At 33.3% G+C, this 6,000-nt stretch overlaps 1 pseudogene; it reads left to right on the top strand.

Moving 5' to 3' along the window:
• The first annotated feature begins 668 nt into the window (after window positions 1-668).
• Window positions 669-6,000, top strand: part of LOC120176181 — a 31,381-nt pseudogene continuing 26,049 nt past the window's right edge.

The raw sequence follows: 6,000 nt of genomic DNA, 5'->3' as shown, positions 1-6,000 counted from the left end.
GTATCGGGTATAAAGAAATACATCCGCTCGAATTGAACTCGATCCGTATATGTCTGTAATGGGTAAGGGTCTGGTAGTCAAAGAGCCACTAATAAGTATAATTCGAGTACCTATTTTTTAGAATTGAAACCCTACATATAACAAGTAATATTGAAATTTTTTCTGTTAGTATGAATGACTTTGAACCTTCGCTCTTTGCTTTAAATTCATAGAATAAATTTCCTTTCGAATAAAAGCATATAAATTAGATACTATGCGGTTAGGACTTACTTCTTGAAATAAATCATAACTGATAGAAATCATGTCTAGGTAGGATCTATTGTATAATTCATGTTTAGGTAGACAACATGTGAGGTAGATTTTATTCATTTTTACTATTTTGTAGATTATTTTATTTATAATAACCATTCCTTTTGTCCACTTTTGTTTTTGCATTTATCTCTTGCATACATTCATCTCTCATTCCATAATTTTTATTTATTTCAATGCATTTTAAGAGTCACGCATTACACCATTCGTTCAATAAAACACTGAAGATATAACATATTGACGATCACAACTACCATATCTCTCACTAGTGAAAAAGAGACGTTGAACCCTTACGTTACTAGAAAATAACTAAAAAGAAGGACGAAAGAATAACCCGTATTGAGCAAGAGAAAAGGGACATGCAGGAAGAAATTAGTAGTAAATTGGCTAAGATTGAGGATAGTGTTGCAAACTTGCAACTTGATATGCTTCAGAAAATAGAGGAGATATTCAAAAAGCATGCAACTGCTGAGAAAGGTCATGTTGAACCGACATTGTCTAGCCAAGAACCCACACATCCTTCGAACTTCACGCCCATTCACGTCCTTGTTCATTCTTCTACATATGAAGAAACAAAACCTCATGCCTTCATCACAAATAAGAACCAACAACATCAAAGCGTATTTTCATTTCCCATAAATTATCCCCCACCACTAGGAGCGAGGCTTAAAGAAATTTGTACCGACAACATAATTCCTGATCTAAATGAATTACTCGAGAAAGAAAAGGCCAATGAAAAATTCACCCACAACTAAAGAATCTAGAGAAAATAATGGAATATATGGAAATGGTTGAGTTGTTCTACGGGTATGACACCAAAGAATTGAGTCTCATCCATAACCTAGTCATCCTATTAAAATTCAATGTTATTGACTTTGAAAAGTATAAAGGGACCACATGCCCTTCATCCCATATCACTATGTTCTATCGAATGATGGTCGACTACATAGAGAATGAGAATTTGTTGATCCCCTGTTTTTAAGACAGTCTGATGGGATCCACTTCCAAATGGTATAATCAGCTAAGTCATACTCAAATTCATTCATAGAAGGATTTAGATCGTGATTTTTTGGGTTAATATAAGCAAGTGACTGATATGGCCTCTGATCAAACAACATTGCAAAATATGGAGATAAAAGATTCATAAGAGCTTCTCTAAGTATACAAAATAATGAAGGGATGTTGCATTCCAAGTGCATCATCCAATGATGGAAAGGGAGTTCATCATTATTTTCACTGATACACTAAAATATTCATATATTAACCAAATGGTAGTGGCTGCCACTAAGAGTTTCTCTAACATCATCACTTGTGGAGAAATTATTGAAAACTTTCTCTGACACCGCCATGTGTGGAGAAATTATTGAAAGAGCTATCAAGAGTAGCAAGATAAAGGGCACCAACAATATTGACATTGAAAAAAGAATTAAGATCAATATGGTGGGATCTTATCCTGCTAATCATGGGACCAAACCTCATAAGGTAATATAAGAAAAGACCCTTCTTGGTCCAATTCCAATGACATATGAAGAACTTCTCCCATCACTTGTCGAGAAAAACCTTGTGAATCTAGTGTAATCCAGGCCAAAAGAACCCTTATTTCCTAAAGGCTATGATGTTAACACTGTATGTAGCTACCATATATGAAGCTTGGGGCACACTATTAAGAATCATGTGCCTTTGAAGTACAAGTTTTAAAATTGATTGATTCAAGGGCATGAATCTTTGTGAGTAATGGGTCATTTTAATGCGAATTGAGAAGAAGCCACTGCATCCACCAGGAATGTTTGTTGCACTTGCAAACATATTGTCTTGTTTGAACTTTTTCTTTCTTTCTTTTTCTTTTAAAGGTTTGTAAGTCACTTGATATTCAAACATATTAAATAAAATGTTACCTTCTCAGGTTATAAATAACGACTAAATTTCAATCTTGAAATTCTTTAAATATTAACTAAACTAAAAACTCTTTAAAGAATCGGGGTTATATATCTTTGACAATAGACAAGATTGAACCCTCATAAAACAAAGACCCTTGATCTTATTTAGAAGATATACCTGAACATCATGCCCTTCTCTTATATAGGCCAAAATAACATTCTTATCTCATGTCGAAACGATTAAAAGGCTTGGCATTCAGGTATGTATAAGAGCACACAAAATGGGACATCTCTTGTATATAATATTGCAAAGTTGATTAGATTATGCTTTTTTAGGACATTCAATGATAAGAACAATCTTCATAGATGGAATGGTATGAATTTGGTTTAAATCAGTTGCTTGGAAATTGAACTCTAAAAATAAAATTTTTTTACTCTCAACGAAACCTATGCTATAATAGGGATGAGCTTAAGAAATCTTAAATTTGAATATCCATGAAATTAATAAAGTATCATCACAAGGTAAGTGTGATAAAGTTGAGCTATTCCACTAAACCAATTCATTATAGAGGTATCTCAAGAGCTCTGGGTTCATGAATATGTTACGTTCAGACCATAACATTGATCGAATACCGAAAATTTAGTGTTTACTCCACTGTGGTTGTCAAGTCAAAGACTTTGTGATGAGATAAGTCCTTTAGTTACGCCAAAATAAAGTCGAATGAAATTAAATTTAATAAAATGAAAGGAAACAATAAAGCTCGAGGTTTGAATTAATAAGGAGTCTTGGTGAAAATGAACTAAGGGAGTCAAGAAACATCTATTATAGTCAACTTCACACAAGAACTTAGGAATTCTAGTTTTAGACAGATATTTTTGTACTAACTTTGCTAAAGGATTCTATGAAGCTTGAACAAATAAAATATTTCAGAGAACCAAAATGGAAATACTCTAAAAGGTATATCAATTGTTTATGCTATTTATGTCATTTTGTATGCATTCGATTAAAATGTCAAGCCGATAAAGATGGACATGTTGTAATTTTCACAAGGCCCGAGAAAAGAAGAGCATGTCAATGAATGAAACCATAGAAAATGTATGAATCTAACCAAAATCACTCATCAAATCCTAACAATTTCAAAGAGTTATACCTTTGAAAAATTAAAAAAAAAACAGTTGATTCTTTTGATATTCATTGAATTCATGTTTTGTGATTTGATTCAATTGTGAGCCTAAAAGGAGCATTATTTTGTTTCTTCAAAAAACTTTTCAAAGGAAGAAAAATATTTAAAACAAGATAATTTCTCCAAAATTATATCTTGGAAATTAAACAAAGGTATCCTAGACTTAAAATCTTATAATCAATGTTGGGGTAAAAAAGGATACAATTTTGGTGGAAAATTTACTGGGGAAAGAAGATTAAATTATCAAGAGTCAAGAATTGCAATAGTACACTCCAATGTGAATATGAGCGAAGAATGTAAATCAGGGAGAGAAACAAGATTTCATGTGCACCTTTACATCACCATTACTAAATAAAATATGCATTGACGTCATTGACATGAACATACCTGATTTTGCATCTTTACATGAGACAACCATTTTCACTGATGCAAGGCACTCATGCCTCGATTGTTAATCTAGGGAAAGAGCAAGCACCTGTAGTAAGATATGATAAAAAATAATGGCTTGGTAGTTGATGTAATGGTGATAAAGGTAGGCTTGAATGATGAATGAAGAATGAAACATAAGTGAGTTTTTTTGGTGATATGGTAGGCATGGCAGTGGTTTAAAAAATAATGGAAATGGCTAGGTAGTATCTTAAGTAGCAATGGAATAAGAAGGGATCGATGCCACAAGCACACAAGGCAATCGATAAGTTGATAGAGTTCTTAGAGAACCTTAAAAAAAAGAAAAGCTCACAAGTATATGTGATGTGCAAAAAGAGATGTCTTACAAGATCCAAGGCATTGGTTTTATATAAAAAAATAAAAGAGAACGCCGAATAGATACAAGTAGATTTTGCAAAGGTACTACCCATGAAAATACATGATTCTTTAATATTTGATTACATTATTTGGACTATTTTTTACAAAATAAAGAGGATGGTTTGACCCATGGAAGTTTCAAATGAGTTGTCATAAAGTCTTTCACTAAATAGGTTGGTATTTCTTCACTTTGGCATCCCAGTGAGTGGTTGGTATTGAACTGGTTGAATGATGATGACTCTTGAAGGTTAGCACCTAATTTGAATGTACATGGAGTGCACAGGCCTTATATGATGCACATGGAAGCCCACATGAAGCACATGACTCCTTAGGATGGAGCAAGCTTCTTTATGTAGCAAGCTTCTCCACATCATGTTTTGGTGAGGTCTCATCCATAGGATGTAGATGCAAGAATGGAAGGTGTTGGTGCTAAGGTTGATACCTAGGTAGTTACCTAGTGTAGTAAGCTAGCTAGCTAGGTACCTAGTGACACTCCAACTGCCTCCAAATTCCCTTAGTCCTCATCTCCTCTCCAGCTAGTCTCATATCTCAATCAGCTACTTCAACTAAGCTTTATGTAGCTGATTAAGTTATGCTTTGATGCACATGAGCTAGTATGAGCTGTCATAGGTTGAGTCTTTGGCCCATGAATTGTTATATCCTTCCTTAGCTTTCGAATCACCTATGTATGACATGAAAAAACTAACATAAGTAAAGAAACAATAGAAACACTTATAAATATATTTTGCCACCTATGTAAACATGCTATTAAGCTAAGAATAAACTCATACACATAAAATGAAGTAAGACAAAGATATGAACTATGTATTATGCTAAGCAAAGTATATATTGATCATAATATAAGGACTATAACATGTCATGACTAAGATTAACAAAAAATAAAAATAAAGTAAGTATATGATGTGAAAATGCATGATATCCTTAGTATTAAGCATAAGGCATGTAAACAATCTTAGCAAAACATGGGATTAATGCATGGCATAGCAAAGTAAGACGATAGTGGTCTATGCAACATAACATAAAGTATGACATAAACTATATACAAAGTAACTATATGAGGTATAAATAATGAAAAGATGTGAAAGGTAAGTAAATGCTCTTTGGTCCTTCGTCTTTACAATATAGGATGAGAGGAAGATAAAAAGTAGAAGGTGTATGAGTAGGATTACATCATCCTCATTCATTAAGGATATTTATCCTCAAATCGAAGTTCATTTCCATTGATAACTTCTTTTTCTTGGGAATGGTTGAATCCATACTTCCTTGAATGTTCATATCTTGAATCCTTCTTGCACCTTTTCCTTATGCTCAATATCCTCTAGAGGTCTATCTATGAAAAAACTTTTCTTTATAGACTTTTCTTTGGAATAAAGATTATCAACAGGTACCTTTTCAAACGATATCTTTTCAAGACATTCCCTTTTCAAATAGTCTTCATAAACCTACAAAGTAAAATAATGTACCTTGGATCATTTGTCTTAATACAACATGATGTCCTTAGGTTGTGTCAAAAGACATGCCCTAGTTGCATTCTCCTTTAAGTAGGTACATGACTTTTCGAGTAAACCTTCATGTTGGTTCAAAAATAAACAAGCCCTTTGAAGATCCTCCTTTATATCATTGTGTCCTTCGATAGGAGGACATACCTCTTGGTGACATTCTTTTTGGTGACATTCCTTTGAACTATCATGAGCCCCTTAAAAGGAAGAGTAATGTCTATTCATTAGCACACTTGTCTCTTCATCACCTCCTTTGGAATCAACACAATGCTCTAAAAATGTGCTTTCCTTCTGAATTGAATCATC

The sequence above is a fragment of the Hibiscus syriacus genome, unplaced genomic scaffold (assembly GCF_006381635.1).
Source record: "Hibiscus syriacus cultivar Baekdansim isolate YM2019G1 unplaced genomic scaffold, ASM638163v2 tig00112230_pilon, whole genome shotgun sequence".
In the NCBI taxonomy this organism is placed as follows: Eukaryota; Viridiplantae; Streptophyta; class Magnoliopsida; order Malvales; family Malvaceae; genus Hibiscus; species Hibiscus syriacus.
The sequence above is the reverse complement of the archived record's forward strand: the minus strand, read 5'-3'. Positions and strand labels throughout refer to the sequence as shown.